The sequence below is a fragment of the Myotis myotis genome, unplaced genomic scaffold (genome assembly GCF_014108235.1).
Source record: "Myotis myotis isolate mMyoMyo1 unplaced genomic scaffold, mMyoMyo1.p scaffold_m19_p_3, whole genome shotgun sequence".
Lineage (NCBI taxonomy): Eukaryota > Metazoa > Chordata > Mammalia > Chiroptera > Vespertilionidae > Myotis > Myotis myotis.
In genome coordinates this window covers 9,627,428-9,640,288 of record NW_023416335.1, presented here as the reverse complement: position 1 = coordinate 9,640,288, position 12,861 = coordinate 9,627,428, and positions in this window count along the sequence as shown.

The window sequence follows — 12,861 nt, the reverse complement described above, 5'->3', positions numbered from 1 at the left end:
TTTAGGAAGGGTGATCTTGGCTTCATTGTTCTCTGCAGCAAAGTTGCTGAAATTGGCGTTATATCCTACCTCTCAGAATTAGTGTCTTCCCATGTTTAATAGTTTCATGATTTAATCTAAGTAGCAGGCAAATCTCTAAAAAGATTTTTAAGAATTTAAAAACATTAGCACAACTACTGCATTTCTATGTCATGATAGTCTAGCAGTTCTGAGAAATTACTAAACGTGATGCTTTCTGCTGTTTTTAATGTGTTTACATGATGCTCCCTCATCTGCTTTGACTATTCTCTACATTTTTAAAGTTTGAAACGAGAACTAAAGAATTTGGGGAAATAAGTGGTTTTCTAATCTCTTTTCAAGTTTAAGCTTCGGATAGAGATCGTAATGTAGCAACTATGACAGAGATGTCAAATACAACAATTTGTCTATTTGGAAATGAATTTTGATTTCTTATAAAACGATAGATTTGTGGCTAGAGTTGGAGATACATTCTACCGTGAAGAATTCACTTTGTAGCAACTTACACCTGCTGTATAGAAAGGGAAACAATTGATAAGACAATGACAGTAATTTTCAGGAGGCAACTGCAGACAATTTCGTTTCCGAACACATAAGGAACCATTCAATATTAACAAAAGAAAGTCATCATGATATATTAGGTAATGCTAATATGTGTTAAGATGAAAGTCATGAAGATATGTCAACAGAAGAATATAATCATGTTTCCCCCCAAGAATCTGATCTAAAAGAGCAGGTGGGGGGGGGGGTGAGGAAGGGTGGGCAGATACAAATACATACAGAACCATGACGGGCAGGTTCTGACTGAGAGATGGCGATGAGAGAAGCCGAAGTGGCATTGTTGTGAGGTCATTCTAGACCAGTGGTTCTCCACCTTCCTGATGCCGCGGCCCTTCAATACAGTTCCTCACGTTGTGGTGAACCCCAATGTCACTGTTACAAATTGAGCATCATTAACGCATAGTGATCAATCACAAAAACAGTATGTAATTATATATGTGTTTTCCGATGGTCTTAGGCGACCCCTGTGAAAGGGCCGTTTGACCCCCAAAGAGGTCGCGACCCACAGGTTGAGAACCGATGTTCTAGAGATTGCCTAGCAAGATGGAGGAGAAGCTCAAAGCTTTCCTAACACAGTTTACAAAACAGAGAATATTGTGCTGATGGCCAAACGCAGACATTCAGACATCTCCTGGAAATCTTATTCTGCTAAAACTGAGCACATAAGTGATATTTGCCCTCCTTTGTTGACAATTTTATTCTTTGGGTAGTGGAAACAACGAAGGGCGCTTTTCTTCCATACTTACTTTATGCTGACGTAGCCTGTTCAGGTTGGCTTATTTCACTGACTAGTATATATTTCAGGTGCCTTAATATTTTTACATGACTTGCTAGCTCATTTATTTTTAGTGCTGAGTAATATTCCAATGTCTGGATGGACCACCGTTTATTTATTCAAATACTTACGGAAGGCCATCTTGTTTGCTTCCAAGTTTTAGCAATTATGAATAAAGCTGCTATAAATATCCATGTGCAGATTTTTGTGCGTATATAGGTCTTCAACTCACTAGGTCAATGCCAATGAGCACCATTGCTGGGTCATATGGTAAGAGCATCTTTAATTTTTTTAGGAGACGGCCACACTGCTTTCCAAAGTGGGTGCGCCGTTTTGCATTTCCAAGGCTAATGAATGAGAGTTCCTGATGCTCCGTGACCTCACCAGCATTTTGTGTTCTCAGCATTCTGGATTTTGATCATTCTACTAGTTGTAGGTAGTTGTGCATAGTTTTTTGTACTCGCTAACAAATTTGGGGCATAATACTCATTTGAAGGTTATTTGCATACTCAGGAGATGTCCTCTCTTTTAAGATCAGTATTAATTGGCTTCCCCACCTGGGGTTTGTAGGGTAAGACAGCAGTGTTCTTTAACGTGCCTCTTCTCCCACCAGAAACAGTCTGATCTTCCTCAAACTCTAGTACTGATGCTGACTCAACCACACTCACCAGCACTCTGGCACATGGGGGATTTCCTGCCATCTATGTTGGGAGTCCATTTGTGCTGTCTCCTTTGTTTTTTTTCATTTATTTTATTATTTTTTGGTGCTTTGAAGCCTTTTTAAAATTTTTGGTTCTAAAAAGAGTTTTGGAGAGATTAAAAACCTTCATTGTTGTCATGATGTTGTTAGAATTTCTAACATTGACTATTTAAATTATTTTATGGCATACGAAGGTGGTTCTTTATGTCAAATGCTTTATAGTGGTTATTTGAAAGTATGCTCTGTATTCAGAACTACATATCATTTTTTCAGGGGAAAATGCATTTTCCATTTTTTGGGGGGTGCTTTTCCAATGGCAGGTCAGTCAGGAATCTGAATATACTTAGTTACCCTCAAGGATCCAATCCATACTATCTCTTCTAATTGGTAATTTGGGAGTTGTATTGTCATTTGTGTCTGGACTCTCTAAGCTAGATTTCTAAGTACTCTGTTTATAATCTTGGAATTTTTCATTTTAAAAGTTTTATAAATAAGTAGGAAAACATTTTAAATAGTAGACAGAACCTTTCAATGGTATTTTAATTTCCTGGCAATTTTGAGATTGTACTTGCTTGGGGAAATAGAGGTTTGTTGCTATTGGTGAAAACTCCACAGATAAATTAGTAAAGTCTTTTCTATTTGTTAAGATACTGTTGCACTGTAAAGGCACAGCATACATCACACTTGTGAGGATTGTATTCTGAAGGGTTAAAAGGCAGCAATAGGTTTCCACTAGATAACATTTTTCTTCTAATTTTTATTTAACATACATATATTTGCATTTTTATTAAAATATAGTTGACATACAATATTAGTTTCAGGTGTAGAACATACTGATTTGACATTGACATACCTTACAAAGTGATCACCAGGTTAAGTCTAGTAGCCATTTGTCACTGCACAAAATATTGACTATATTCCCTATGCTGGGCATAAATTTGCAAAATTTTTTTCATGAGGCATTTGGACATTAGAGCTCTTTAATTTTGCCTAAAAATTTTAAGTACTAAACTGTTATTGTTTATTTTTTGAATTTAGGAGCTGTGAGTGTTACTAAACTCATTACTAAAGTTTGAGTTTACTAATAGCTTGTAAATTAACGAAAACAGTCTCACATTGTGATTTCTTGGGGAGTTGTTAGTGTGTCTTGTTCTTATCCAATTATATTTAGTATAATATGTGGCCACTGAGAGCTGCTCATAGCTCTTCCCCCTTCTTGCATTTGTTCCCACTCACCATCTCCGGAGCCCCTTAAGAAAAGCTGCTTTGAACTGATCTAGTCTAGTCTACTGAGGACATTGAACCATAGTTTCAATGATGTAAATGTTAGAAGTGTATTTGACTCTGTTGGTTTGATTGCTCTCTTTTCTTTTGATTTTACCCTTTGGTTTCCTTTTCCTCCCCATTATAGTAAAAGATGTGGAGCTACACTGTCCAGTAAGGGAGCCAGTAGCCACAGGTGGCTATTGAGTATTTCAAATGTGACTCGTCCAAATCAATATGTGTTGTAAATGTAAAATACACATTGGATTTCAAAGACGGTATGAAGAAAGAATGTTAAAACATCTCACGAAAGTGACTATTAGTTGAAAAGAGAATATTGGGACGTGCTGGGTTACATGAAATGGTAATTAAATTTCACGTGTTACTTTTTTATTTTTTAATGTAGCTATTAGAAAAATTTAAATCACACAAGTGGCTCCCATTATATTTTAATTGGGCAGTGCTGATCTGGAGGGGCTAGAAAGGTGATATAGATTTTTTGCACCTAAACAAAAAAACTCCCTCCTTGTTTCAGTTCCCTCAGCCTGGCTCATTGTGAGATCATAAAGGTTATACACCAAGTAAATTACCCAAAGATGTCCCCTTTCTATATTTGTATTGAAAATCTGTGGCACTTTTAGGGTTGATAGAGGATAATGAGATCTGGAACCCCAGCCAAATATAGCCTCATCATGTTATCATGAATGCGTGAAAAGACTTACAACAATATTATGACCTTTCTACTTAATGGACAGAAATTGAAATGAGAATTGATCGATTTAGAGACTGCAAACTCAGTCAGAGCATAATATGTGTTGTTAAATTTAAACTTTTACTCAGTGTCAGTAACTCTTTCACATTATTAAATACTTTATTATTAAGAACAAAGTCACTTTTTGTAATCATTCAAGTCTCCATGCTATCTCACAATTTGAATAATAGAGCTTCCCCAAGCTAATAAATGATGGTTGCATAGAAAATGAATATTAATACAATTGCAAACCCATAGTTCTATTTACACTCAATTTGTAAAGTGACAACAATCTCAGGGGTGTGAGGAAACATAACAAGCAACAAAAGAAGTAATTTTTCTTTCTTCTGCAATTAGCAAAATTGAATGTCCAGAGGTGAGGGAGTCTTTGTTGCATGAGAAGACAACTGCAATGCGATAACGAAAGCATTCAGTTTAATGTCATTTATTCAGACCCTCGATTCATGCATTAAACCTCAGGATCTAGCTTTTCTTAAGAACACTTTAATTTGTGAACAGGATCTGATATAAAGAAGCTCAAATATTATTTATAAACTAGGGGCCCAATGCGCAAAATTAGTGCAAGTGGCTTGGCTCCCACCGTGGTGGTGGTTGCCTCTTCCTTGGCCCTCGCAGCCCCAGCTTTGTCAGGAAGGTCGTCTGGAAGGACATCTGGTCTAATTAACATATTACAGTTTTATTATATAGGACTAGAGGCCCGATGCACGAAATTTGTGCAAGGGGCTTGGCCCTCACAGCCATGGTAGTTTGCCTCGGCCCTTGCAGCCTGGCTTTATCTGGAAGGTCATCTGGAAGGATGTCTAGAAGGTTGTCTGGAAGGACAGCCAGAAGGTCATTTGGCTGTCCCGTCTCATTAGCATATTACTCTTTTATTATTATAGATGGTATAAAACATCTTCTACACTGAAAGTTAGGCATATCACTTGAAGATGCTAACTTTTGTTACAATAAACTAATAAATAGTGATTGGAATCCCTGTCTCTCCTTAGAGAGTTATTATCAGTTGTGTTCAGTAAATATTGGATTTTATTTTATTTTTTTTTTTACCTTTTTAGGTTTCTTGACTAATACAGAAGCTTGCTTGAGATAACTAATGTGAATGTCCTTGCCTTCTCACCAATATACAGAAACACAAAAGATATGTTTACAAGAGCTGATAAACCAAGCTCATTAGTCTATGATCTGCTAGACTTCAGGAAAAATTTAAACTAAGGAAAATATCCAAAGGGAACTTGCTCAAAAACAGTGGCTCCAAGCAGCGTTTTCAAACATTACTCACTGCCCCTCTCTGATTTATTTAGAAATGTGTGGGATGTGGTGGGGAGGGTTGTTTGGGCTACTACAATGACTAGAGGATGCTACTGATACTTAGTGCTTGGAGGTCAGGGACCTTGCACATCCTGCAGCATGTGGGACAGTCCTCCACCATAATTTCAACAATGCTGCCACTGAGACACACTGTGCTTGGAGATGTCAGCCCACACCTTGGGTTGGCTTTCACGTTACCTCCAAACTCTGCTCACACCGCTCTTGACAGCGCTGAGCTCATTTAGAATTCTCCTCTCAGTCAGCTTCATTTAGTTCTTCTTTTAAAAAATCTAAATATAATACAACATTAGAACCTTAATATATTACTTATGCAGAAATTATAAATTGTCATATTTGGGGTCCAAGTGCACAAAACTGGGGATTGCTAACAGATTTTTAATGGTAATATTTTCACATGTATAATTTTAAAGTGTTCCTCTATTCCTTTTTCTTCCTCTTCTCTTCTTCCTCTCTTGCTTCCTTCAGTATTCCTCTTGCTACATAAGAGTCACTAAGATGAACCCACATTTTAGTTGCCCACATATGAAGGGACCATTTTCTGTAATAATAAATTTGTGTTATAAATAAAAATAGGTGCCTAATTATCCAACACTGATGTCAGCCCCAGCCTTCTAGAAGACTGTCTTAGAAAACAGACAGTATATTGTAAGGGTATGGTGCGTTTCCTGATATTTACAGAAATATTGGACTTACAGACATGCTCCTCCTCCTTTCTTAGAAGTAGAGTAGAAATGGAAGGACGCGTGTTTTCTTTTCTTCGATTTTCATCTAGAATCTTGCCATAACTTCTATTTCTACTGCTGGTTGCTACCATTCATAGGTCTAAATTCTTCTAGACTCCCTTGAAGTACTGTAGTATAAGAACTAAAGATTCCTGTGCTACGTTGATATCTTTGGGCCTCAGAGGGCCCCAAGGCCTAGTGTAAGTTTCTCTGCCCTCATCAGCAGCCCCCAGCACTCTGGGAAGACTCCCTCTGGCTAGTGCCTTTCAGCTGGACCAGCTGGACTCACCCAGTGGGCTCCCAGGTGAGGAATTAGACAAGTAAACATCCTCTTGTTGGGAACATGGATATCTTGTCACTACAAAGCCTGCCTCCCACAACCCCAGCTATTCCCGAGTGACACCCCTGTGTGGCCCTGCACGACATATGATGTCCTCCTTCCTGGGCTGTGACCGTATGGGACCATTCCATCTGTCCAGTGTCAGGCGTCATGTATGGCCGTGTCTAGGATCCGAGGCCAGGGCTTCCTCACTCACCAAGCGGGTGAGGAGTTGGTGAACAAAACAAATGGTGTCATGAACAGAATGGCCCCACCACAACGGGGGACCCTGGGCAGCTTTAACTGACTGCTTCTGTCTAACTAACTGGCTCCTGTTACGGGGAAGGCTTCCTGGGACAGAACCCAATTGCTAGAGGGCCTGTCGCTCACACAGCATTCTGTTCTCTCTCAGGTGCTGCCATCTCGTTCCATTCTAAAGTGTCGCTCTTGCCTCCAAGATGAGAACTATTATTAATGGACTATAACCTGGCATAAGGTGCTGTTGAGAGAGGTCTGTTTCTACAAGGTAGTCTCTGAGAATCCCACCACCACACCTGAGGCCTATGTCAAGCCTGCATAGGGGTGATGTGAGGCTGCTGTGTCAATTGGGGCTGGGGGAAGTGACAACAGTGTCTGAACGGGCGGGCTCTGAGTCCTGGGGGCAAGTGGTCTGAGTAGAGCTCTCAAGGGTACAGATCCCAGTATGCTGCATCTTGCTGGTGATTGGAGATTGATGACAGGCACATATTTCATAGGGCAGTGCTTCTCCCGCTTGCACGTGCCTGGGAATCACCTGGGAATCTTATTAAATTGCAAACCCATGGACTACACTTTGACCTGCAAGGATAGGGGGTCAGAGCACTGAAATGAGTGTCTAGATCAGTGGTTCTCAACCTTCCTAATGCCGCGACCTTTTAATACAGTTCCTCATGTTGTGGTGACCCCCAACCATAAAATTATTTTCGTTGCTACTTCATAACTGTAATTTTGCTACTGTTATGAATCGTGATGTAAATATCTGATATGCAGGATGTATTTTCATTGTTACAAATTGAACATAATTAAAGCATAGTGATTAATCACAAAAACAATATGTAATTATATATGTGTTTTCCGACGGTCTTAGGCGACCCCTGTGAAAGGGTTGTTCGACCCCCAAAGGGGTCGCGACCCACAGGTTGAGAACCGCTGGTCTAGAGGATGGTGCTGACATTCTATTGAGATTTGGGCACTGGCTCACCCCACGTGAATCAAGATCTGGGACTTCTTGCTGGAAAAGAAACATACATCAACTATGAAACTTGTATAGATGTCTGTTGTGTTCTGGACATTGACTAGACACTAGGATATGAAGTAAAATATTCACTGTCTCTTCCCTACAGGGGCAGCATATCCTTCCTCTCCTGACCAGGCTGGTGAGTGTTTTCCCAGTGTTGTGAACTGAATATTGCCCTGTGAGAGTGACAAGGACAGAGCTGATCATGTTCCCACTTACCTATGGCAACAGCATATCCAGGAGATACAAATCCCCACTCTTGTCAAAACCACTTACTAGCATTATATATATCCTCTGTGACTATAAACATTTGTTCTTCTACCCAAATGTCCCTAAATTTTGCAAAGATACAAACATAAACAATATTCTTGAGATATTAATTATGTGTTCTTGGTTAATAAAAGTGTCATTACTTTTCACACATTTAAATGTTTTCCAATTTATAGAATATATGATTAAAATAAGAATGAATTTTAATTATATATATTTGCTACATGTGTCAGGATACTCTCTGTAAGCTATTTTAATACTTAATGTGCCATTATAAAATTCATATTGTGGGCACATGTTGGCTACCACTCTTCCTTCTAGCTTTCCTTAATTAGACTACAAACAGAGGTGAATAAGGCAGCTAGTGGATCAAGACTACTAACATCATATGAAGTAGAATAATAAATAAGTAACTATCAGAATGAATACAACTTTATAAATAATTTAAGTGATGCCTATCTACTTTACGTACAAATGGGAATAAAATATTTACATGTGACAGGCAGCTTCATAATGCCAACAGCAAAATCAATTGTCCATAAGTGCTGGAAAAAAATCTATGGCATCATGGGGTTCAAAGCTGATATCAAATCATAAATATAATAATCAACTCAAAAAGTGAAAACAGCTTGGGAAAAACTATAGCATATGTGAACTAAAGTTAATGATTAATCTTATGGAGCTATTTATTTATTATTCACTTATTTATTCATTCACTCACTCATTCATTTATTTTTGTTCATGGGAAAATTCAAATCAACATACACAATCACCCCATAAGAATTTCAAGTAAGGAAGTAAAGGTATAGATATTTCAATATGTTTTTACAAATTTCCACACAACCTTTCATACTCTAATATCCAGCAGTATATTCTTCACATAGTTAGATTGGACTTTCTATCTTATAGGCCCACTGTCACTATTTTCAAAATTAGATCCACAATAAATAGCGGCTAAATTGAATTATGATATCTCTGACTGGCATCTCATTCAAGCCACAGTCATACTTTACATTAGACCTCGTCAAAGAAAGCATTGTTCTAGGGAAGCCTAACATATTTACCCACCTCTGAGCTTCTTCTATAATGTTAGACTTTGTGCATGTGTGTGGAGGTATGTGCTTTTTGCGGCCTCTTGCCCATTTTCTGTGGTACCTGAAGCTGGCACAAGTTCAAAATAAATAACATCTAACAATGTTAGAAGGCTTGACTATTTTGGGCCCATCAGGTAATAGAAGATGGATGTTATTGTAGAGAAAAGTTTCATTACAGGAAAGTTGCATACTGTTTGACAGGCAATTCATTTTATGTATTTCACACAGAGACTATATACCAAGAGTTATGTTTCAAAGTCATCAAGAATGGGTTATGCATTTTATATTTTTAACTGCAAATAAACACAGTGATTAGCTCATCATTGGGGAGATGTGATAAAGAATATTAATGACTGTTACAACTCATTAAAAACACATGACTTTCAATAATTTAAAATATATATTATTCATGTGAATTAGTATAGAAGTATAGATACATTTGATAAATGCATTTTAAAATTAGAATGCTTTGGAAAATCATTCAAACATATGCATGTTGAAAAGATTAAATTTATCTGTCTTAAATATGATAATTACCTTTCAATTCTTTATAAAACAAATGTAGATTTTATGGAATAAAATTCTTCAATCATTACAAATTGTAATAATATATATGCTTTAGCAGGGAAATCTTGTGAGTATAGAGTAAAGAATTCGATTTATATGTCCTAGTCAGAGACTATGAGGATTACCCCCCCTTTAAATATTTTAGGGAAAATAGGTGGAAATAACTCAAATTTCCCTTTAAAGTTAGTATTGACAGTTCTACATAACAAGCCAGACACCAAAAAATCTTAGAGATACTTAACAATGAAAGTGAAGTTTCTTAAGTAAATTTCATAAAGGGAAAGTTTTCCCAAAATGTCTTTTTGACCTGAGTTAGACTCCCTTTCATCTACCCCAGTGAATACTTTGCAGTAAAATAAGAAAGATTTAACTTAAAAAAATATTTTTTTATTGATTTCAGAGAGGAAAGGAGAGGGAGAGAGAGATAGAAACATTAATGATGAGAGAGAATAATTGATTGGCTGCCTCCTGTATGCCCTATTGGGATCAATCCAGCAACCTGGGCATGTGCCCTTGACCAGAATTGAACCCGGGACCCTTCAGTCTGCAGGCCAATGCTCTATCCACTGAGCCAAACCAGCTAGGGCAAAGTTTGACTTTTAAAAATGTTAAGTAATTTACACAGTTTAGGTGAGTTTTGATTTTCAGTGTTACCAGTGAATTTTGGTTATATATGCATGTTTATATATGTCCTCTTGGCTCATTCAAATATCAATAGAGTATTTTTGCTATCGTGTTTTTTAAAAGCTGAGTTTATTATAGTACTACCAGAGGCCCGGTGCATGAAATTCATGCATTGGAGGGGGGGTGTCTCTCAGCCTGGCCTGCACCCTCTCACAATCCGGGACCCCTTAGATAGGGTCCCTAGTCCTGGTGGGTGATCAGGACCTATAAGGGCTTTCCTTCCCCCGGCTGCTGGCAGCTAGCCCTACCCCTGCTGCTGCCACTGCTTTCCATCTGTGTGGTGCTGTCCTCCCCTCCCACGCCACTGGTCGCCTCCCTCTGCGTGCAACAGGCATGGGGTGCGACTGCTTCGCTGGCCTGGGCCTCCCTCTGCAGGATGATCAATCGTGAGGCTCTGAGATCGATTGCCCAGCAGAGGGAGGCCCCGCCCACGGGCCACAGCACCACCGGCTGGGTAGCCTGGGCCTCCCCCTTTGGGGTGATCAATCGCAGAGCCCCTCCATTGATTGCTCTGCAGAGGGTGGCCTGGGCCTCCCTCTGCGGGGCAATGGTGGAGCACCCCAACCAATCTCATTTCACCTGCCTTGGCTGGCCTGGCACCAGTGTGTGTCATAGGTGGTTGTCCTGAAGGTCATCCACATGGTTGTTCTGCTCTTCGGTCAATTTGCATATTGTGCTTTTATCTATTCTATATAATAAAAGGCCAGAGGTGTCACAGCCAGAACGACCAGAGACCAGACCACCATGGCCCCTCACAGGGCAGGCTCTACCCCCAGCAAGCAGTTAGGTGCAATCAGGCAGGCAGGCAGAGTGGTTAGGGGTGATCAGGAAGGCAGGCAGAGTGGTTAGGGGCGATTAGGTAGGCAGGCCAGTGCATAGGGATGATCAGGTAGGCAGACAGCCCCTCTCAGGGCTGGCCCCACCTCCCAACAAAAAAAGAGGGAGTCCCAGGCCAGCCAAGCCATTTCACTCCAGCCTGTTGCCTGCAGAGGGAGGTCACTGGTGGCAGGGGAGGGGGGGTAGTGCTGCACAGATGGCAAGCATTGGCAGCGGCGGGGGTGGGCCAGTTGCCTGCAGCTGGGGGAATGAAAGCCCTGATTGGCCCTGATCTCAGGCCAGGCCTAGGGACCCTACCTGAGGGGTCCCATATTGTGAGAGTGCAGGCCGGGCTGAGGGAACCCCCCTGAGTGCACGGATTTTCATGCACTGCCTCTAGTCCTATCTAATAAAAGAGAAACATGGTAATTAGTGTACGACCACTACCCTTCCCATTGGCTAATCAGGGCAATATGCAAATTAACTGCCAGCCAAGATGGCGGCCGGCAGCCAGGCAGCTGACGTTCCCCACCTGCTGCTGCAGGCCTCTGAGCTGCAACTCTAAGCAACTACGTAACAAATATAGAAGCTAAACAAAACCCCAGAAACCTGCTTTAGTCCGCCGGGCTTCAGCCAGCAGGATCGCAACATTGTAAGCAAAGGTCAGAAACCTACTTTCAGCAGCGGAGGCCTAAGAGCTGGAGCAAAGCCTCAAAGCTAAAGCTGGCCCAGAATAAAAAAAAGAAAAAGACAAAAAGGAGCGGCTGGGAGCTTCAGTCACCCCCAGCCTGAAAACAGCCCTCAGCCCCTCACCCAGACTGGCCAGGCACCCTAGTGGGGACCCCCACCCTGAATGGTGTGTGACCAGCTGCAAACAGCCATCATCCCCTCACCCAGGCTGGCCAGGCACCCCAGTGGGGACCCCCATCCTGATCCAGCACACCCTTCAGGGCAAACCAGCCAGCACCCACCCGTGCACCAGGCCTCTACCCTATATAGTAAAAGGGTAATATGCCTCCCAGCACCGGTATCAGCGGAGCCGCGAGGCCTCCCGGCACCGGGATCAGCGTGACAGGGGGCAGCGCCCAAACCCCGGGATCGCCCTGCGGCTCTGTGTGTGACAGGGGGCGGGGCCACAACCTCCCTATCCGCCCTGCTCTGTTCATGACAGGGGAAGGCGCCCCAACCCCCTCATCAGCCCTGCTCTGTGCCTGATAGGGGGGAGCTCCCCAACCCCCTGATCACCCTGCGGCTCTGTGTGTGACAGGGTGCGGCGCCCCAACCCCCTGATCGGCCCTGCTCTGTGTGTGTGACAGGGTGCGGCGCCCCAAACCCTCGCCCCCTCCACGGGCCCTGCTCTGTGTGTGACAGGGTAGAGCCATAACCTCCCCATCGGCCCTGCCCTGAGTGTGAGAGTGGCAGTGCCCCAACCCCCTGATCAGCCCTGCTCTGTGGGTGATAGAGGGTGGTGCCCCAACCCCCTGATGGGCCCTGCTCTGTGCGTGACAGGGGGCAACGCCCCAACCCCCTGATTGGCCCTGCTCTGTGCGTGACAGGGGGTGGCGCCACAACCTCCCCACTGACCCTGCCTTGAGTGTGACAGGGGACGGTGCCCCAACCCCCAATCGGCCCTACCCTGAGCGTGACTGAGGGTGGCATCACAACCTCCTGATCGCCCTGCTCTGTGCATGACAG